This window comes from Sus scrofa, chromosome 13 (genome assembly GCF_054392235.1).
Source record: "Sus scrofa isolate SSC_HxYL_T2T_F1_AM1 chromosome 13, Sscrofa_HxYL_maternal_Yorkshire_Landrace_v2.0, whole genome shotgun sequence".
NCBI lineage: Eukaryota > Metazoa > Chordata > Mammalia > Artiodactyla > Suidae > Sus > Sus scrofa.
Window position 1 is genome coordinate 83,239,669 of NC_139395.1, and position 21,252 is coordinate 83,260,920.

Genomic DNA, 21,252 nt, shown 5'->3' on the forward strand with positions numbered 1-21,252 from the left:
CCCAGCCATCCTCCCCTAGGTACTTTCAAAAGTGAAATGAAAACCTGTATCTACACAGTCACATACATACATGTTCCTAGTGGAACTATTCACAGTAGCCAAAAGGTGGAAACCACCAGGAGGTCCATCAACAGATGAATGGATCAACATGTGGTCAATCCATGCAATGGAATATTATTTGGCCAGAAAAAAGGAATGACATATAGATCCTGTTCTATAACATGGATGGGCCTTGAAAACATTACACCAAGTGAAAGAAGGGAGTGACAAAAGACCACATGTTTTGTGGGCTCCCATTTCTATGAAATGTCCAGAATAAGCAAAGCTCTAAAGACAGAAAGTAAATTAGTGGTTGCCAGGAGTGGGAGGGAGGAGAGAATGAGAAATGATTTTACTAATGAGTAAGACGTTTCCCTGGAGGATGCTGAAAATGTTCAACAAGTGATTGTGGTGGTGGTTGCACAACTCTGAACTTGTTTTAAGAATGGTCGTCTGCTTTGAGGGTGAATTGCGTGGGACACAGAGGCACCCAGTGGTGAGGAGGACCATGAAAGCAACCTCCCAGCCTGAGGAGCCCCATCATTTGGCCCGCAGATTGGATCGGGCAATGGAATCTCATTTGCCTGGCGGCCTTTGCAAACCTCATTTGATCTCTTTGCCTGTGGGCTGGGCCTGTGCTCTCCAGGGCCTGGTAGGCACTCAGGATTGACTTGTTTACTGAACCTATTCAGCTTGACATGTCCATCCCTGCACCATGCCCAGGGTTGTGGGGACATGGCCCTGGCCTGGACTGGCTGCCCCTGGAAGCCACTGCACCTTGTCCTTTCACAGGAGTCTCATTATAAGATGCCACAAAGCTGGCCAGTAGGGCCACTGCATTTATAAATTGGTGGAGAGCAGATCCTGGGACGGGCCGCACCATCGTAGCAATAGTAGAGACCACTGATGGGCCACTTCCTATGCCAGCACCAGCATGAACCTGAGGCTAGAGCACTACATTTAATCCCCACCACGACCCTAAAGGGGACAGTCCAGCATGGTCCCCTGTGTACCCACAGGTGGTTGTGGACCTTGCTCAAGGCCACCCAGCCATAAGTGTAGACTGGGAAAGGGACCCCAATCAGTCGGGCTCCGGACCCCCAGGTGGCCTTGCTGGGTCACAAGGGCAGAGCCAGAAGGGCCGGAGTGTCACCTGCTCCTACCGCAACTGCAGCAGGAGGAAAAAGCAGAGGGCGGGGAGGACACAGGGCTTGCCTGAGGGTCAGCAGCAAGAGCTACACTGTTCGCCCCGTGATCCTCAGGCCTGTTAGACTGGCTGAGGATCAGAAGCTCAGAGGAGCAGGGTGTTTAACCCATGACAGACAAGAAGAAGGAGAGAGAAGCAGCATGGGTGTTTTTGACCTGAAGAGTTAGGTTTAGAAAATTACCAGGCAGAAAAGGGACCGCACACGGATAGAGAAGATGGGGGTGGGGGGTGGGGAGGGAGGAAAGTCTCAATAAATATTTGTAGATGAGTGGTTTTATTTCCTGGTTAGCTGGTGGTTTGGGGGGCATCAATAATGGTCCAAGCAGAGATTCAGTTGCCTGTGTGAAGTAGTTCCTGAACTTTCTCACTGAAGAAAATCCCACCCAGACCGTTAGCTCCCCGCGATCCTGCATGCTCAACTCTTGGTTGACCCCACCACCACGAGGGGCGTCTTCCATGCTCCCTTCCATTTGGTTTTATCCATTTAAGAGCGATCAGGCTGGGCTCACTCTTAGAGACGGATTCAGACCATTGTCCTATGTACCTCCTCCTGTTCCTTTGAACTTCACGGAACAGGTCCAAGAAAGAAGTCTGTGTGCCGTCGCCAAGCAGTGAAGGTAAGAGCGGTGGGCGTCTTTGGGCGCCCACCACCTGCCAGGTGCTGCATGAGGCTCTTCATGTTGTCCTCCAACCCTTCGATGTCCTCCCAAGGTCAGCTCTGCCCGCCACCCCTGTTTTACAGGGCGGCCTTGGGAGGAGTCATGTCACACAAGAACACACAGGTGTGAGCCCTAGAATTCTTCAGACTTTGAGGGTGGATGCCTTTTCTTTTTATCGGTTTTGGCCTTTGCCGATGGCTGGTGATAGGGCTTTCTACATTCAAGCCGGCTTTCCCTGCCTGGCTCTTCAACAGACATTCCAGGTGGACTTATCATCCTGCAGGAAGTTCTCATGCATTTAATTTACATGCCAGCCTAAAAACAAAAGAAGCAGGAAACTGTATTTGCTTCGAAAATGAATTTCAAGGGTACCAATCAAAAGAGGTCTGCAGAATTTTTGAAAACATTCGTATTTACACAATCCTCCCTCCTCTTTTCATGAGTGCAAAGGACAGAGCCTTTTCTGGTATCAAGACCAACAGTTACCACCCAGCTGCCGTTTCTGCCTCCTGACCCATCCGCAGGTGTTCACCAACACGTCTCTGGGGAGGCTGGAGGCTGTGCACTGGGCACAGTGGGTACGGAGATGAGTAAGACCCAGGCCACTGGGGGAGATAAGGCATGCTCATTAAACAGCCGTGGCAGCCAGGCCTGGGCTGATAAGGGCTGTGGGAAAGGCTAAGATAAAATGTCTTGAGACTGTGGAGAAGGGAGGGGAGTGGGGCGAGGATGAAGGATGGGGAGGAGCTGGTTTGGAAGACGGGTGAGGAAGGATGTCCTAGCTGAGGGCCTGCGTCTTCTTTAAGGGCACTGCGGCACCGGGCACCCCGGGAGGTGAGGGGGTGCTGTGCTAAACCCCATGCCGATAGCACAGTACCCACGTATGTCCTTCTGTCCCCAGAGCGGCCGTGGAGGCAAGTCCAACTCCTGCCCTCCTTTCAGATGAGCCAGCTGAGGCTCCCAGAGCTCCAGGAGAGTCGCAGACATGGCTGTGAATCCCACTCCTTGGAACCCCGAACCTTCGCTCTTAGGTTGAGGTACCAATTTCAGAGAACTTTCGAACTCTTTATCCCATCTGATCTTCCTGTACCCAAGTTTCTCTATGTCTCACCAACCTGTTGGCACAGATGAGTCACCCTGCCCGTAAAAGCCTGAATTTTACTTGCTGGGCACCCCCACTTGCTCACTCTGGTCCTGGGGCCACCTGCCAAGCCTCACCACTGCCAGCTGGTGTTCCCGGGGGTATCCATGGTCACCTTTCCCTCCACCCGCCCCCCCATTAAAGTTCACTGTCCAAGAAGGCAGCAGAAAGCCCAGCCCTCTGCCCAGGCAGGACCCCTTGGAGAAGCCTTCCCCACCCAGCAATCCGAGCATCAGGCTCAGGAGCTCAGCTACCCAGCCATCGCCTCCACCAGCCTAACGTTTTCTTCTCTGGGGTGGAAGGCCGGTCAGATGTCCCCTGAGAAACGGCTGAATGTGACGGGGAACCATGGGGCTGAAGGAAACATGTGCATCAGGCCTGGACCTTGGTGAGACACGGCTGTCACAGTCATGCCCCAGGCCCCACATGTGGGGAGTGTGTCAGGAAGGACTCACACTGCTGTAGCAGGTGGGTCCTGGAGGGGAGAGAGGCCCCCACCGCCACCATCCGCAGAGGACTTAGTGTGCCCCAAATCCCACCCCCTTTCATCCTCCTCCAAAGCTGGTCGGGGTGGGGCCCAGTGTTCTTCCCACGTTAGCGAGGAAACCGAGGCTCAGAGAGGTGAAGCCACCTGCCCGAGGTCACACAGTTAGTCAGAGGCAGGATCTAGGAGAGCTGGGTCTGAGGGCCGGTGTCTTCACAGAAATGGGGGCAATAAGCTGGAAAATCCACTTGGTCCTGATGCTGTCCTGCTCCATCCCTTCCTGCGTTACGACTCCTGGGCTAGAATCACGTTGTTCTTTCCCGATCTGCACAGTCAGCTGGAACAAGAATTCCTGGAGCTCAAGTAAAACCATAGGGATTGTCTCCCAATCAAAGGATAGAAACCAAGTGGTTGGTCAGAGCTGTTTCTGTTGCAGATCTTTCTCCTGTGCAGTTTCCAGAAGACTTGGGGGCCCCGTGCCCCTTATTCCTGCGGCTAAGGATGGTATTTGATTAATTGACCACCACGACCGTGAACATCACCCAGCCTGGAGCAGCACACTCTCTCTGCACGCCCTGCCTCGTGTGATCCTTACCACAACAGCATATTTGATCTCCATTTGACAGAGAAGAGAACTGGGGCTCCAAGAGGGGACAGGTCCTGCCACAGGTGACCCAGGCAGTAAGTGGTGAGCCCTTGAACCAGATCTGGGGGCCCTAAAGCTGGAGCTCTTAACTTCGACCTGGATGAGTTCCTTATTTTCCACTTTCTTGGTGGTACTCCGCCCAGGCCCACGTGTGAAATGCCTGGAATGCTTTTTTAAATATTCTACGTGGTCGGGCCCATCCCAGACCAGTTAAATCCATCTTCATGTTCGGGAGTGGACAGGATGGAAGACCTGGCCTCTAGGAAATTCCCTGTGTTCCACCAGGATCTGAGCCTGACCTAGAAGGAGGGAAGAACTGAATTCTTGCTGAGGGAGGGGGGATGGAGCTTAGCTGATTCTTCTCCCCCTCACCTTCCCTTCTCCCTCCCTCCTCCAGCCCACCAGAAACTGGCCTCCAGCCTCCCTCTTGGTCTCGGACCATTTGGCATGTGGGATAAGATGTCTGTGTGGCCCTCCCCCGACAGGTGTCTCATAAGTGGGGCACATCCTGGGTGCTCAGGAAGCATTTGGTGAACAGGTTCACACAGAGGCTCCTCTAGCCCTTCCTCCTGAGGTGGGACTGCAGGACTTTCTGCTGCAGGAGTCTGCAGACCCAGCCCAGCCCAGCAGGTAGCACTACGCTCCCATCAGCAGCACATGGGGGTGCCCCACGCATCACCGCTTTCCCAGCAATATGTATTAACTTAAAGAAAGGAATCCTTTCTCATTTAATAGGCAGAAAACAATCTCGGTTTTGGTTTGAATTTACATTTCTTTGAATACTGGTGAGGGTGAGCATTTTTTTCATGTGCTTCTTAGTCATTTGTATTGCTTCTTCTCTGAATTGTCTGTTCCCAATTTACTAATTTACAGCGAGAAACACAACTGCCAAAGGGACCGGATACACGTGTCCTTCAGCCAACACCCCAGCTCCCTGTAGGCACACCGCACGGGAGGCCAAATCCTAATCAGAACGAGGCTTGGTGAGTACAGAATGAGAAAGGGGAGGGGTTGGTTATGATTCCGGGGTTCCAGGCGTCAGAGCAAGCTAGACCTACCGCCGGGTCTTCTGAATCCTTGGCAGGAGGCACCCTCCTCCTTTCTCTGTCCTCTGCCTCCCAGCTGCCCAGCCCCGTTCGCATGGACACAGTCTTTAGAAACATCACTACCTTCATTTTGGGCTCCCTCTGGCCTGGAGCCCTCCTCGGTTGATGCTTGAGCTCTCAAAGAGGCCTTCCCTCTTAAGTCCTTTACCTCCTGGTGCCACCTTGGCATTCCTCAGGGACTGACAGAGTGTAGCTGATAACTTTTAGGGCATCTGCCTCCCTGGTTGTCTTGGAACCGCCCCCCTCCCATAAGTGAAAACAGCTTCAGCATGTGAGACTCCGTCCTCGGTGCTGTATTTGTGCATTTTTCAGGCTTTGGGCTCTCCCCCCCACACGATGAAGGTCTATGGCTTGAGATGACCTTGAGTGTCCAACGGAGCTCCCCAAAGAATAAGAACTCCAGGAACCAGTCAGAGGGGCTCCAGGTGAGTGTGTGGTCTGGGAAGGGTGCCTGGAGTAGGAAGGACAGGAAAGATTTCCTTCGAGGACAAGGGCAGAAAGAGAAAGAGGATCTTAGATGGGCAAGGCCTGGGGATCTGGCAGCCAGCAGGCTTCTTCCTGGTGCTTCTCGGCCCTCTTCATCCTCCTGTTCCCTGGGCCTCCAGAGTGACCTTCCAAAACCAAATCCTTTAACCTTTCCTGCATCCCCACTCTCCGTGGGATAGAATCCAAATTCCCAATGCTTAGCATTCAAGGCTTTTCACAGTCTAGCCTCCACTTTCCTTTCTGGATGTGCTTCTCTTTCCCCAGCAGACTGCCAGGTGGTTCCTGAGCATGCTGTGCATGGTGAGACCTCCAGGCCTTTGCTCGGGCAGGGCCTTCTGCCCAGGCTGCCCTTCCTGACATGGCCAGTTCATCCTCATCCTTGAAGATACAGCTGAAATGTCCAATCCTCCCTGAGCTCCCTCCTCCCTTGCAACCCTTAGTTGGAGCATTTAGCACATTTGCCAGAGTCACTTTTTCCAAACATCCTCTCCTGCTGGACCCTGAGCGCCTTGACATCAGATACTGTGTCCCATTCATCTGAGGGTCTTAACCTGCAGCTCGGTGCTACACGGAGCAGGGGTTGAATGAACAAGATGATGGCTATGGTGGCTGGGCTTGTGGGGGGGCACCGAGCTGAGAGGACAGGGAGAGCTGGACCTAGCTCTGGCACTCTGGAGCCTTGGGCAAATTCCTTATTTTCTCAAGACCCCAGTTCCCTTCTCCACAGAAGGAAAGTTCTGGGGCTCAACTCTCTGTGATAACGTTTATTAAGACTTAATTGGGGGAGTTCCCTGGTGGCCTAGTTGTTAAGGACTCTGCCTTGTTACTACTATGGCTCAGGTTACTGCTGCGGCTTAGGTTCACTCCCCAGTCTGGTAACTTCCACACACAGCGGACACAGCTGAAAAAAAAAAAAAAACCTTATTCTGCAGAAGGCACTATTCTAGAAATAAACTATAATAGTTATAGTTTATTATAAACTATAACTATAACTTATAGTTTTCATAATAAACTATAAACTGCAGTTTTAATAAACTACAATTTATTATTATAGTACTACTAATAATTACATAATGCGTATAATAGTAATAACAGTGTACATAAATATTTCTGGAAGAATGAAAATATAAAAACAAAGTCCTCTAAGTTACTTGCAATCTAATTCTGGAACCAAGGAAGGTGGGACCAAGACTTAGACATAGAGAGTTTTTGTTTTTTGGGGGGTTTTTTGGTTTTGTTTTCGTCTTTTTAGGGCCACACCTGTGACATATGGAAATTCCCAGGCTAGGGATCAAATCGGAGCTAAAGCTGCCAGCCTACACCACAGCCACAGCAACCTGGTTTCCGGATCCAAGCTCCATCTGTGACTTACACCACAGCCTGAGGCAACCCTGGATCCCTAACCCACTGAGCTTGGCCACAGATGGCACCCACGTCCTCACAGATATTAGTTGGGTTCTTAACCTTCTGAGCCACAGTGAGAACTCCCACAGGGAAGAGTTTTACCTTGAGGGGAGCCATGTATTTCATTGCAAGACACATCTTGCAGAGCTCCCGTTGTGGCACAGTGGTTAACAAATCTGACTAGGAACCGCGAGGTTGAGGGTTCGATCCCTGGCTTGCTCAATGGGTTAAGGATCTGGAGTTGCCATGAGCTGTGATGTAGGTTGAAGACACGACTCGGATCCCACATTGCTGTGGCTCTGGTGTAGGCCAGCAGCTACAGCTCCAATTAGACCCCTAGCCTGGGAACCTCCATATGCCGTGGGAGTGGCCCTAGAAATGGCAAAAAGACAAAAAATAAAATTAAAAAAAAAAAAGAAACATTTTACTGCTCCTGGCCCCCAAGAGGCAGCGTGTGGTGAAGCAAAATCAGTGTGGGTATGAGAGTCAGGCAGAGCCCAGCTCTGCAGCCCTCCAGCTGTGTGACCTTCAGCAAGTCGCTTTACCTCTCTGAGCCTTAAAGGTTGGAGATGATCAAGCTATCTCAGAGAGTTGCTGTGAGGACTCATTGGATGTAGGGCTCCGTGAATACTAGGAACAACTCCTTTTCTTTTCATCCCAAAGACTATCAGCTATAAGGACAGGGAGCTGGGACAAGGGACTTCCTCCTTCCAAGCCTCAGTTTCCTCATCTGAGGGCTGCCAGGAGCTCTGGCTTGAGGGGAGGAGAGACCATGGGTGCCGGGAACTGTGCTGGGATGTTCGGTGAATGTTAGTTTCCCTCCCGGCCTGGCAGGGGGCATAAAGCCCAGCTCCATCTTCTTGGGCAGAAAGAAGGCTTGGAACAAGAGACTCAGAGCTCTGGAGACAGCTGAAAAGGAAACAGTCAAGAATAGGAGTCAGAGGGAGGCTCTGGAGCACGTGACCGTTTGCCTTCTCCCACCAGAAAGGGCTCTTAAACAAACAGCAAGTTTCCTCCATTAATAAGGCCTGTGGAATGCAGCTGAGATTTTTTTTTTCCTCCTCCTTTTTTGCTGATCAAGTTCCCCCAAAACCCCCTTAAGAATTTTAATAAGAAATGCAAAAATCAACACAAGTCCAGCAAACCCTTTCCTGTTATTAAATAAAGGGAAAGTAAATATTGCAAATTGGACATATTTCATAAGAGGATGTTTTGTTTGGGGGAAAAAAATGAGAAAGAAAAGAAAAAGCTATTTTCTTTCTGGCAGCAAATACATGTCTTTGCTGAATTTTGGTTTCAAATTTGATGACTGGAGCATTATTCCTGGTTTGCCTGGAATTCAGTCCTTTTGACAACAGAGGCAGAGGGACCCAGGAGAGCGGGAAAGCCAGGTTTGAGCCATGTTGGTCCTCTTCTCCCCTCCCTCCTGTTAGCAAACCAAAGAGTTCTTCAACCACCCAGGAAATTACAGTCCTGAGCTCAGAGGTGGGACCTGCAAGGGGTCACACACAAGCCAAAAGCAACATGGAACAAAGAAGATTTTTATGAGAAAGAGAGGGAAAAAAAACCACCAATGTTCTCTTTACCTCCATTTCAGGATAAGATATGAGACCATAGAATATTTTGTATCAATATAGCACAGAGGCCCTATAGTCAGGCAGACCTGAGGTTAAATCCTACCCCTGTCCCTTCTTAGCTGGGTTACCTTGGATAAATTACTTAACTTCTCTGACTCAGTTTCCTCATATTCAAAACAGGGAGAATACAAGTATGCACTAGTAGAGCTGTTAGGAGGAAAAAATGAGGAGGAAAATGAGCCAGTACAAGGAGAATGATGGGCTCTACCTGTGTCTCTTATTGTTTTATGTAATATGACAAGTGTAAAGGATGAGGAAAAAGAGGAGAAGTGCGAAGACTTTATTTCTTATTATTTCTTTGTGGTGAGTGATGATCTGCAAAGATCGTCAGCACTTATGACTTCACGTGCTGGTCACCTCAGCCTGAGAGTTGGGCAAAGTGAGAACCGCCTTAGTTTCTGGTTACAGCATCTGCTGCAGGAAAGTGGGCGTGACCCCTCAAGGCCACACATTAAATGGTCCATGTGACCATGAGTTCAGAGAAAATGACCAAACGAAAGGGAGGAAGGGAGAGTAGTCACTTCCTGCCGCCGTGATCCCACACGGGGGTCATTTCGTCCTCGGGGTCCCTGCACTGCCCCCATCTCCCAGACCTCTCTGTCCTCCTTGTGGGGTTCCCTCAGCTTCACATGCTACCTCCTGTTCCCTGGCAGGGACAACAGTCATAGGGTGCTGGGACTCCATGGGATGCTGGAAATGCTGGTGAATTTGGCTCCACCAGCCACATTCCCATAACAACAGAGCCAGGCCTGTGCATTTCCAGGCCAAACCTGTCTGCCACTTCCTCTGATCACCTCCTTCCAGGTTCCTCTCCACCCCTCCCTGAGGACTGGCAACCATCATCTTCAAAGTGTTGACCCTAAACAGGAAAATTATTTTGTTTTTCTATCTTTGTATTTGTTTGCTTCAAGTGTCTTTTTGTGCAAAAGTGAAACTAGAGAAATACAGCAAATAATTTAACAATCACCTATATTCCCACCCTATATTTGCTAATAGGTTGTTGTTTGTTTGTTTTGTTTTTTTGTCTTTTTAGGGCCACACCCATGGAGGTTCCCAGGCTAGGGGTCGAATTGGAGCTGTAGCCACCGGTCTATACCACAGCCACAGCAACACAAGTTCCAAGCAGTGTCTGCGATCTACACCACAGCCCACGGCAATGCTGGATCCTTAACCCACTGAGCGAGGCCAGGGATCGAACCTGCAACTTCATGGTTCCTAGTTGGATTCGTTTCCTCTGCGCCAAGACAGGAACTCCTGTTTGTTTTTAATTAAACATAGGAGTTCCTGCTGTGGCTCAGAAGGTTAAGAACACAACTAGTATCCATGAGGATTCAGGTTTGATCCCTGGCCTCACTCAGTGAGTTAAGGATCTGGCATTGCCGTGAGCTACAGTGTAGGTCACAGATGTGGCTTGGATCTGGCATTGCTGTGGCTGTGATGTAGGCCAGCAGCTGCAGCTGCAACTTGCCCCCTATCTCGGGAACTTCCATATGCCACAGGTGCAGCCCTAAAAAGAAAAAGAAATAAAATAAAACATAAAGCTAAAAACCCTTATCTACTATCCAAGTTCCACAGATAACCAATTAATTTGGTGCATATCTTTCCTGTTATTTTATTTTTATTTTATTATTATTATTATTATTATTATTTTGTCTTTTTGCCATTTCTAGGGCCGCTCCAGCAGCATATGGAGATTCCCAGGCTAGGGGTCAAGTCGGAGCTGTAGCCACCAGCCTACACCAGAGCCACAGCAATGTGGCATCCAAGCCGCGTCTGTGACCTACACCACAGCTCACAGCAACGCCAGATCCTTAACCCACTGAGCAAGGCCAGGGATTGAACCCACAACCTCATGGTTCCTAGTTGGATTTGTTAACCACTGAGCCATGATGGGAAGTCATCTTTTCTGTTATTTTAAAATAGTTTAGAACACTTGTACATACACTCAGTACTTGATGCTCTTTTTGGTCTTTTTTTTTTTTGCTATTTCTTTGGGCCGCTCCCGCGGCATATGGAGGTTCCCAGGCTAGGGGTCTAATCGGAGCTGTAGCCACTGGCCTACGGCAGAGCCACAGCAACACGGGATCCGAGCCGCGTCTGCAACCTACACCACAGCTCATGGCAACGCCGGATCCTTAACCCACTGAGCAAGGGCAGGGACCGAACCCGCAACCTCATGGTTCCTAGTCGGATTCGTTAACCACTGCGCCACGACGGGAACTCCTGATGCTCTTTTAATTTGCACAAAAGTTATCATAGAATACTGTTCTACTTCTTGTCTTTATCACCAAACATGTTTTTGAAATCTTTCTATGTCCTAAGTGTAGAAAAGCTAATTGATTCCTTTTTCATTGCTGAATAGTATTCTACTTTATGAATCCTTTGTACCACACTTTATATGTCCGTTCTTCTAAGGGCAGACATTTAAATTATCTCCTTTTTTTTTTTTTAATAAACCATCATGCTTTGATTGTAAAACAAAACAACTTTGTATGTGTTTCTTTGGGCTTCTATGCCCAAGTTTCTCTAGGCAGTTTACCCAGAAGCCAAATGTGTTTGAATAATAACAGGGAGAAGTGGAGTTCCTGTTGTGGCTAAGTGGTTAATGAATCCAACTAGGAACCATGAAGTTGAGGGTTCGACCCCTGGCCTTGCTTAGTGGGTTAAGGATCCAGCATTGCCATGACCTGTGGTGTAGGTCACAGATGCAGCTCAGATCCTGTGTTGCTGTGGCTCTGGCGTAGCCAGTGGCTACAGCTCCAACTTGACCCATAGTCTGGGAACCCCCATATGCCCTGGGCGTGGCCCTAAAAAGACAAAAGACAACAAATAAATAAATAAATAAATAAATAACAGGGAGGAGTAGGCTTACCTGGGATCCACTGCCCCCCCCCATACTTAACTCCAGTGTGACCTTGGACAAGTCATTTCACCTCTCTGCATCTGTTTTCTTACCTGTGAAATGGGTGTGTGATAATCCCTGACTCCCTGAGTTGTCAGAGAATAAGTGAGACTGTCTCTGAAAAGCAGCTGGAACTGAGCAAATGATAGAAGGCCAGCAGCTCCCATCATCCATGCCACAGATTTTTCTAGCAGCCAAAGCAGGACTTCAAGGCAGTGCCCCACCCTTTGCACCTGAGACCCTGGGCCCAGCAAAGCACTGCCTTGGGGGCTTGTCCAGCCCACCCCTTACCACCTGCGGCCAACCATCTCCCTGCCCAGCCTGCTGTCAGCTTGGTAAATAATTGAGCAAATGTGCCCCTCAGTGTCTCAGCGTCCTCGCCTGTAAAATGGGATAATAACATAACACCTACCTATCGTGAGATTTAAATGCTAGAGAATGTCTGTGCAGGGCACTTGTTAAAACTGAATGCCCTTTCTAGCATATCCTGAACACTTTCTTTTCCCTTCAAAGCTGAGAAATTATCTTTGGTTTGTCTCCCCAGCAGGGGGAAGCTGGGCTGTATCTTTGGTTTGATTTTGGTTTCCAACCCTTGCATTTTTTTTTTTTTTTAGGGTTCTAGATTTTATTGTAATGAACAGAACTACTGCAAGTCTTTTAATAGAAGATTTCAAAGAAAACTTTAAAAGTACTTAATCTTCATTTTATGTGTATTTTGACAACTTTGCCCTAAACAGTATCTATGCTGATTTCAAGTCTTATCTAGAGTGTAGTTAGTATATGATAAACTACTTAAATTTTTATATACTATACTTCATGTTGAGAACTAATTCCTAGGGAGTTTCCTTGAGGCACAGCAAGTTAAGTATCCAGTATTGTCTCTCCACTACAGTGTCTAAGGTTGCTGCTGTGGTGCAGGTTCAGTCCCTTGCCCAGGGAACCTCCACATGCCATAGGTGCAGCCAAAAAAACACCAAAAACCAAACCAAAACAAAAACCCCCCAGACAAAAAAAACTTGTATTCTAAAGTCCAAGATGAATTTCTTTGAATTTGGCTCCATATGGGAATCTGGGAAAATTAATATTACATATTCTGTTTTGTAGAATGTCAGAATTTACATTACCTAGAGAATCTGCTACTATTACTTTGGTCACCCCGCGGCATATGGAGTTCCCTGGCCAGGGATCAGAAGGTGCAAGCTACAGTCGTGACCTACACTGTAGCTGTGGCGACGCTGGTTCCTTAACCCACTGTGCTGGGCTGAGAATTGAACCTGCGTCCCAGCATTCCAGAGGTGTTAACGATTCTGTTGCGCCACAGCAGAAACTCCTAATTTTTTAAAGTAAACAAATCCAGGACATTCAAAAGTAAGTTGTTTAAAACAGGAAGATTGCACAAAACATAAAGATCGGTCTGTTTGCTACCATAAAACAACCTATTTTTATTGCCTATCTTTGTTTATAAAAATTAAAGCCTGGTTTTTTAACCCCTTGCATTTTCTGTTGCGGATGCCGTGGGTGAAACACCTGGAGCCTTGGCTGGGTCGCTGTTCTTGCTGTAAATTGGCGTCCCCTAAGGCTGGGTGCTTAAATTTGCTAAAATATCTCCATCTAGTGGCCTCGCTTGAGCACTGCAGGGTTCGGCCTTCGTCTGGGAAAAACAATGCGGCGACAGCTGGGGCCGCCCTGCCCAGCTCAGAAACGCTGGTGGCTCCCCATTGTCTACGGGGTAAAGTCCAAACGCCATGCCTGGAATTCAAGCGCCTGCTCGATCGGGCCCCGCCCTGCCTATCAGACCTTATCAGCCGCTTCAACCTCCTGCACCGCTCGCCCCGCCCCGCTCCTCCCGCCCCAGAACTTCCAGGCCCACAACTCCTGGCACGTGGGCGTGCCCTCAGCCCCCGACTGCCATCTCCCTCCTCCTACACACTGTCCCAGGGCTCCCTCTTCTCCCAGGCTCAGCTCAGAAGCCTCCTAGGTCATTCAACCAATCTGGGTCTTTCCTGGCCTCCCACCAACACTTGCTGAGGTCGTTTTTATTATTTCCATATTTAAAGCTGTGCCTTGTCCATGCGCTGCCCTCCATATCCAGTACATTGGATTAAAACGAATGCACACTCTGTAGCCTCCTGAATTTGGATCCTCACCTGGCCTCTGCTAGGTCATAGCTCCCAGGACCCAAGCAGAGCGGGAACCTCAAAAGGGAATTGCTGGTGAGAACACCTGTCTCACAGGATTGTGGTGAGAGTTAAGCTAGGATGCACAGTGGTTGGCACCTAGAAAGGCCCAATAAATTGTAGAGTGATCAGATAAAATACAAGATACCCAGCTGAATTTGAATTTCAGATAAATGATTTTTTTTAAGTATAAGTATATCCCAAATAGTACATGGCAGTTCCATGTTACCTTTCACAGACATATGATGTTAAGGATTGTGTATTTTGTTAGATGTGTTAATGATACAGAGAATGAATATATATGTATATATATATATTCATACACAGTACGTGTATATATATACATACACATACACACTCATACACAGTCAATCCTCATTATTGGTAGATTCTGCATTTGCAAATTCACCTACTGGCTAAAATTTATTTGTAATACCAAAAATCAATGCTCACAGGGCTTGGTCACCTACAGACATGCACCTGCATGGGGGAGAGAAAAATTGAGGGTCCCAATATGCATGCTGAAGTCCACAGATACTGTCTTATTTCAGCTCTCATTTCATAAACAAGTATGCTAATGCCACTTTTCCACACTTTTGTGCTTTGTGTTGGTGATTTTAAAATAGATCCCAATCAGGAATTCCCAATGTGGCTCAGTGGTAACGAACCCGACTAGTATCTATGAGGATGCTAGATACGAGTATCCCTGATTCTGCTCAGTGGGTTAAGGACCTGGTGTTGCCATGAGCTGTGGTATAGTTCGCAGACACAGCTTGGATCTGGCATTGCTGTGGCTGTGGTGTAGGCCAGCAGCTGAAGCTCCAGTCTGACCCCTAGCCTGGGAACTTCCATATACTGCAGGTGTGGCCCTAAAAATAAACATTTTTTTTAAAAGGTGGATCCCAAGCCGAGTGCCTTTCACAGACATATGATGTTAAGGATTATTGTGTATTTTGTTAGATGTACTGCCATGTACTATTTGGGATATACTTAAAAAAAATCATTTATCTGAAATTCAAATTCAGAGTGCTGTCTAGTGTTCCTAAGCCAAGAAGGCCGTGATGTGCCTTGCACAGAAAATACATATTAGATGAGCTTTGTTCAGGTGTGTGTTATACTCATGTGGGCCCTGAGTTAGTTCAATATTAACGAATCGACAGCAGACACTAATTACAGTGTCTTTAAACAGAAGCACACATAAAACAAGGTTATGTATTGATTGGCTGATGAAAATGTTGTGTCCAGAGGCTGGCAGGAACCTGTCCCTGTATTTCCCCTAGGAGCAGTGGTTAAGTAGTCAGTAATTCAGTGTTCCTGGCCGCTCTAGAACTGCTGTGAGTAATGAGAATTAACTATATAAATATCTATGTAATACAATTTAAATTCACACCTATTAGAGATACATACTGAAATATTATGAGTGAAGTTATATGATGTCTGGAATTGCTTTAAAACACACCAGCAATGGGATAAAGGTGTATATCGGGAGAGCGTAAAAGAAACAAGACACTGCTAAGGCAAGCTCAGGGAGGACAGAAACCTCCCGTGGAGCAGAAGGGCAAAAGCTCGCTTGATCTTGATTTTCAGTATGAATACAGACCGTGAAAGCAGGGGCCTCACAATCCTTCTGACCTTTGGGGTTTTAAGCAGGTGTCAGAAAAGTTACCACAGGGATAACTGGCTTGTGGTGGCCAAGACTGCATAGCGACGTCACTTTTTGATCCTTCAATGCCGGCTCTTTCCTATCATCATGAAGCAGAATTCACCAAGCATTGGATTGTTCACCCACTAACAGGGAACATGAGATGGGTTTAGACTGGCACGAGACAGGTTAGTTTTACCCTACTGATGATGTGTTGTTGCCATGGTAATCCTACTCAGCATGAGAGGAACCGCAGGTTCAGACATTTGGTGTATGTGCTTGGCTGAGGAGCCAACAGGGCGAAGCTACCATCTGTGAGATTATGACTGAACGCCTGTAAGTCAGAATCCCGCCCAGCCAGAACAATAAGATAAGGCAGCACGGGGGTGGGGGTGGGGGTTCAGTTGGCCTTGGGTAGCTGGTCCCCCCTCTGTCCCGCCAAGCGTCAGGAGCAGGGTCCAGTGCAGAGAGCCCTAAACATGCTGCCTTGACTTGAAAAGAAAAGAAACAAGACACTAAAGGTTAGAGTTCCCTGCTGGCCTAGCGCTTAAGGATCTGGTATTGTCACTGCTGTGGCTCAGGTCGGGTTCAAACTTCTGCATGCCACAAGGACGGCCAAAAAAAAAAAAAAAAAGGTACTAAAGGTTGAAGATTCTGGAAATGATGAGTTATTAGGCTGTTCTTTCTGCTTTTGTGTATGTTTGCAAATGATCATAACAAAGCTTTAAGATACACACTGAGAAGTAAATCTAGGGGGAAGGATATCTTGTTCATGAGATTTCGCTCTAGCCCCTATGTGGGGACAGGCCTTCAGATGACAGCCCCTGAAACCCCATTATGGACACATCCCAAGCCCTTGACAGCAGAGCACCCACTGAGGAGACCTGGCTCTAGTCTCAACCCCACCTCACACTCGCTCTGCTACTTCTGGCGACTTGCAGCACCTCTGAGCCTTTTTTTCTTTCTTTCTTTCTTTTTTTTTTTTTTGTCTTTTGTTGTTGTTGTTGTTGTTGTTGCTATTTCTTGGGCCGCTCCCTCGGCATATGGAGGTTCCCAGGCTAGGGGTTGAATCACAGCTGTAGCCACCGGCCTACGCCAGAGCCACAGCAACACGGGATCCGAGCCGCGTCTGCAACCTACACCACAGCTCATGGCAACGCCGGATCCTTAACCCACTGAGCAAGGGCAGGGACCGAACCCGAAACCTCATGGTTCCTAGTCGGATTCGTTAACCACTGCGCCACGACGGGAACTCCTGAGCCTTTTTTCTTATCAGTTAAATAAGGAAGTTGAACTGGACAACCTCTGAGTTCCCTTTCATTTTTAAAACCTTCCAATTCTAAAGCCTAAATTGGCATGTTCTGGTGCAATATCACAGCCTCCCTCCAGCTCTCTTCCCTCCCCACTCCATCCCCTTATCACTGTTCTGTGCACCCTGCTGAAGTTCTCCCTTTTCTTCAAGGCTCTACTGCTAAAGTTTTTTGTGTTTTGTTGTTGTTGGGTTTTTTGGTTTGTTTGTTTTCTTTTGTTTTTTGTCTTTTTAGGGCCAAACCTGCAGCATATGGAAATTCCCAGGCTAGGGGTCCAATCAGAGCTGTAGCCACCGGCCTACACCACAGTCACAGCAACACGGGATCAGAGCCACATCAGCAACTTACACCACAGCTCATGGCAGTGCCAGATCCTTAACTCACTGAGCAAGGCCAAGGATCAAACCCGAGTCCTTACAGATACTAGTCGGGTTCATTACCACTGAAGCAGGACAGGAACTCCTGCTGAAGCTAATTCTGATTTTGATTTCTCTGAAGTCTGAACTCCTTTAGGGAGCAGTTAAGGTTCCTACAGGCTGACCAGCCACAGAATACCACGTCTTGAGCTCTTCCTACCAGGAGCTCACAGTCCAGTTAAGGAGGACCAGGGAACGGGGACAACACAGAGTTCCCCCAACTATCATGAGAACACAGGGGACAGTCACCCAAGCCAGCATGGGGAGGCAAGAGGAGGTCTCCTGAGGAAAAGGTATCTGAGTTGAGACTTGTAGGGTGACCAGGAATCACTGCTGCAGACAGAGGAGAAAGATGTTCCAGGAAGTGGCAACAGTGTGTGGGAAGCCCTGGAGACCAGAGAAAGCTGGGAAAAGTCCAGATTTCAAGGCCTGTCACACCTAGCCCCTTAAATCTCTCTGGCATTATTTGCCATCCTTCCCTGTCACCTACCCGCCTTGCACTCATGGTTTGTGTGCTGGGGACCCTGGGATTCATATGTGGAAAGGTATATATTGGACTCCCTACCAAGCCTCCTGGTCAGGAGAATCTTTTACTCTTCCCAAGGCACTGTCGTTTTGCTCATCCCTCATAATCCTGACGACCCTTTTTTTCAGTAGAGGAAATTGTGGCTCAGAAAGATTAAGTCACTCATTGGAGACCACACAGCTGGTGACAGGGTGAGGAGGTGGGGGGCGGGGTAGGGCTGCAAATACTGGTCTAACTGCCGGCCTATTGTGCCCACAGTGGCTTTGAGTCAGGTGTCTGCGAGAGGGCACTTTCTTACAGGTTTCCCTGCGTGCTGCACTTAAAAGCATGGAGAAAGCTGAAGTCTGCAGGCTGAGTTCAGAGGAATTGCTTACCAGGGCTGGGGTCATTTCAAGTCCGGTCGTCTCAAGCATCCCATCGCCCCGCGGCTGAGAACCGACATCTGAAGACCTGGGTTCCATTTTTGTCATATTTCTCTAACTCCAATACCTCCCAGTTATGTGTATATGGACATGTAACTTCGATCTCATCTGTTAAAACAGATCTTGCGGGACTATTGTGGGGATGAGAACAGCATGTATACACTGAGGCTGTCAGTACAATCACGGTGTGTGCAGGAAAGAGGACATGCGGTGAAGGGCATGCGGTACACACAAAGCACCCGCCTTAAGGCTCTGCGCAGGTGCGCTCTACAAAGACCCGGTGAGTCCTCCCCCGTGCTCTGCGGCTGCGCAGCTGTTCCGCTTTGCGGCCGCACTGCTTGACGGCAGTGGTGTCCGACCGCCAGCTGGCGTTACCGGGGTAACGGCGATCGCATGTGGCCCAGGAAGGTAAGGCGCGGGACTGGGAGCCGCTGGTGTCCCGGGAAGCTGAGCTGCATACTGAGGGATCCGCCTTGGGGAGAGACGTCCTGTTTTCCGAAAACCCCCAGGGCGAAAGCGGAAACGGCCCAGAGACGTTCCTCCGGTCGCACAGCCGCACCAGACGGCCGGGCTGAGGGGCCAGCCTTCCTACTTCAACCGGAATTAGCCCTTTTCCTCCTTCTTCTTGTACCTGTAGCCCTGTTTTTTGTGTTCTTTCTGGGAGCTCTGACTCCACGTCCTGTGCTGGGGGCGGCGGACTTCGATACTGGCTCTGCCCGAGAGGAGCCTTAGCCGCTGGGAAGGAAACCAGCAAAGGAATACGTTGTAACAGCGAGTCACGGACTTACCACTTTGGTCATTAGCTGCAGTTGCAGCTTGCATTTGGCTAGCACTTTACACGTAGTAGGTCCAGTACCAGGTTCCTTTGCACAGTCACCCGTTTCATCCTCACAACAGCCTTCCCAGGTCTGCTGTTTGTTTACCTGTCTTAGTCTCGTGTTCTAACTTGAAAGCTTCCCAGAAGCAGGCTTGTTTGCCTTGCCCCTTTAATCCTTGCCTCTCCTAGCCTAGGAGGTACTTATTTGGAGGTTTTTTAATTGGGAGACTTTGAACTTTGCTGGGTGGGAGGTTTTAACCAGGCTGGTTTGGCAAAGTCGGCCCAGAGGGTTGGAAAAATTAAATGAAGCTACTCCCCCACTCGTTTTATTTTGTTTTGTTTGGAATAAACGTATACTGAACACCTAAAAGGTGTTAGCTTGTCTGCTCAAGGGAAGATTAGGAACAAGCATTGCTTTTGATAGAAAAGTAAATATACTTAACGGTATGGACGCCTGGAGTCAGTATGCCCAGGTTTGGGAAAGGAAAAGTAACAGCCCTTTACAGGTACATAGCACTCAGCCCTTCTGAGTTCCTTTCCTCACCTTCACAATGGGGATGGTTGTTGGGATTGAGTTTGAATAGGCCATCCTATCACCAGAGGTTGCCAACTTTAGCTCCATGTTGAAATCACCTGGGTCCTACCCCAGATTTTCTGATGTAGTTGCAGCTAAGTCCTGGAGTTTCAAAATTTCCCCATGTGATTCAAAGGCAGCCAAGCTTGAGAGCTGCAGTTAATTTTCAGACCCCAGGTTAATTTTCTTAATCTTTGCTGTTTTCATTCCCTGCTGAAAAACTTGCACTGGGCCCAAGCCTTCACATCCCACCTGACCACTGGCCCAGTCTTTCCTAAACATTTGTATGTGCTTCAGTCATGGGTCCTTTTGTTAGTCTATCTTACCATGCCCTGTGTCCCTGCCGTCCTGGCCTTTCATGTTATAGCTGTGGGCAAATGACCTGCCCCCTCTGTTTCCTAGTCTGTGAAGTAAGGATGGTAGTACCCATGTATGTGGCGTGTGGCTGGCATGTGGTACAGTCAGCATGTTGTACCTTTTGGTGATGGTGAGCTCCTATCATTGTGTTAAATCTCCCATTAGGCTGTTCTCCTATCATGGTGCTGAAGAAACCTTTCAAAATGTGGAGACTAGCAAACTCAAACCTTTCTCCTTTGCTTTGCCTTCCAAGTTCTGCACAAGACATCTCTTCCATGAAACTATGAAACTAGAGATCTTCTGGTTTGTCTTACTGATATTTTTCAGCATTATTGAGAGATGATTCATGTATCATAAAATTCACCCCTGTAAAATGTGCAGTTTAGCAGTTTCAGTATATCAGAGTTATGCATCATCACCATCCCTGCAATCTAATTTTAAAGCGTTTTCATCATACTCAGGATAAACCCCATACCTGTTGGCAGTCACTCCCCATACCTCCCTTGCCCCAGCACCTGGCAGTCACTAATCGACTTTATGTCTCTTTGGATTTGCCTGTTCTGGGCATTTCATATTAATGGTCTTATACAATGTGTGGTCCTTTGTGACTGGCTTTTCTCAAGGTAATGCTCTCTAGGTTCATGAAGCAGGCGTCAGGGCTTCATTCCTTTGTTAATTGCTGATAATATCCCATTATGTGGATACAGCACATTTTGTTGATCCATTCATCTATTGATAGTCTTTGGGGTTGTTTCTACTTTTTGACTGTTATAAACAATATTGCTGTAAACATTCATGTACAAATTTTTGTTTGAGCATGATTTCTTTTTTCTCTAGGAGTGGAATTGCTGGATCATATGATTATTCAGTGTTTAACATTTGAGTGACTTCCAGACTGTTTTCTAGTCCTGTTCAATTTGAAGGTAATGAAACTGGGTTCAGGGAGCCTACGAGGGTTGTTAAGGTCACGTGGTCATGATAGCAGCTTTGCATATATGGAAGGCCTACTACAGCCAAATTCTTGATGTGTGTGTTGTCCCATGTACAGAGCTGACACTAGATCCCAGCTTTTGAGGTTTTGTGAAAAACAAGGCATCTTCTGTGGCAGAAACCTTCTATCACACAGACTGGGGTTGGAGTACAGAGTTCCTGCCTTCAGTGTCATTACTGGTTCTTACCTTTTTTTTTTTTTTTTTTTTTTTTTTTTTGTAGTAGCAGCCATCTGAAAGGGAAAATCCTAAACAAGCTAGGCAGATTAAAACAGCTTTTCTTGGAGTTCCTGTTGTGGCGCAGTGGTTAA

The 21,252-nt window shown here is 48.1% G+C and overlaps 1 protein-coding gene and 1 long non-coding RNA gene across 15 annotated transcripts in view; one reads left to right on the forward strand and one right to left on the reverse strand.

Annotated features, from left to right (window-relative positions):
• Positions 1-1,506: 1,506 nt before the first annotated feature.
• On the reverse strand, positions 1,507-18,521 carry LOC146397431 (uncharacterized). Of its 2 annotated transcripts, none has more exons than XR_014823848.1 (2): positions 18,157-18,475; positions 1,507-2,220 (listed from the first exon to the last, which is right to left on the reverse strand). It is a non-coding gene; the product is annotated as an uncharacterized LOC146397431 (long non-coding RNA). The 2 variants fall into 2 exon arrangements; XR_014823847.1 differs by lacking the exon at positions 1,507-2,220 and adding an exon at positions 6,794-8,081 and having other exon boundaries at positions 18,157-18,521.
• Positions 18,522-18,571: 50 nt separating this feature from the next.
• Positions 18,572-21,252, forward strand: part of TSEN2 (tRNA splicing endonuclease subunit 2) — a 61,628-nt gene continuing 58,947 nt past the window's right edge. For 8 of the 13 annotated variants that reach the window (XR_014823834.1, XR_014823833.1, XR_014823835.1 and 5 more), the window contains exons 1-2: positions 18,572-18,612; positions 20,790-20,875. The gene's annotated coding sequence lies outside the window, so the exon portion shown is untranslated. Of the gene's footprint in view, positions 19,111-20,789; positions 20,876-21,252 lie in introns of all 13 variants that reach the window. The other 5 variants (XR_014823836.1, XR_014823839.1, XM_084989504.1 and 2 more) reach the window with 2 other exon arrangements.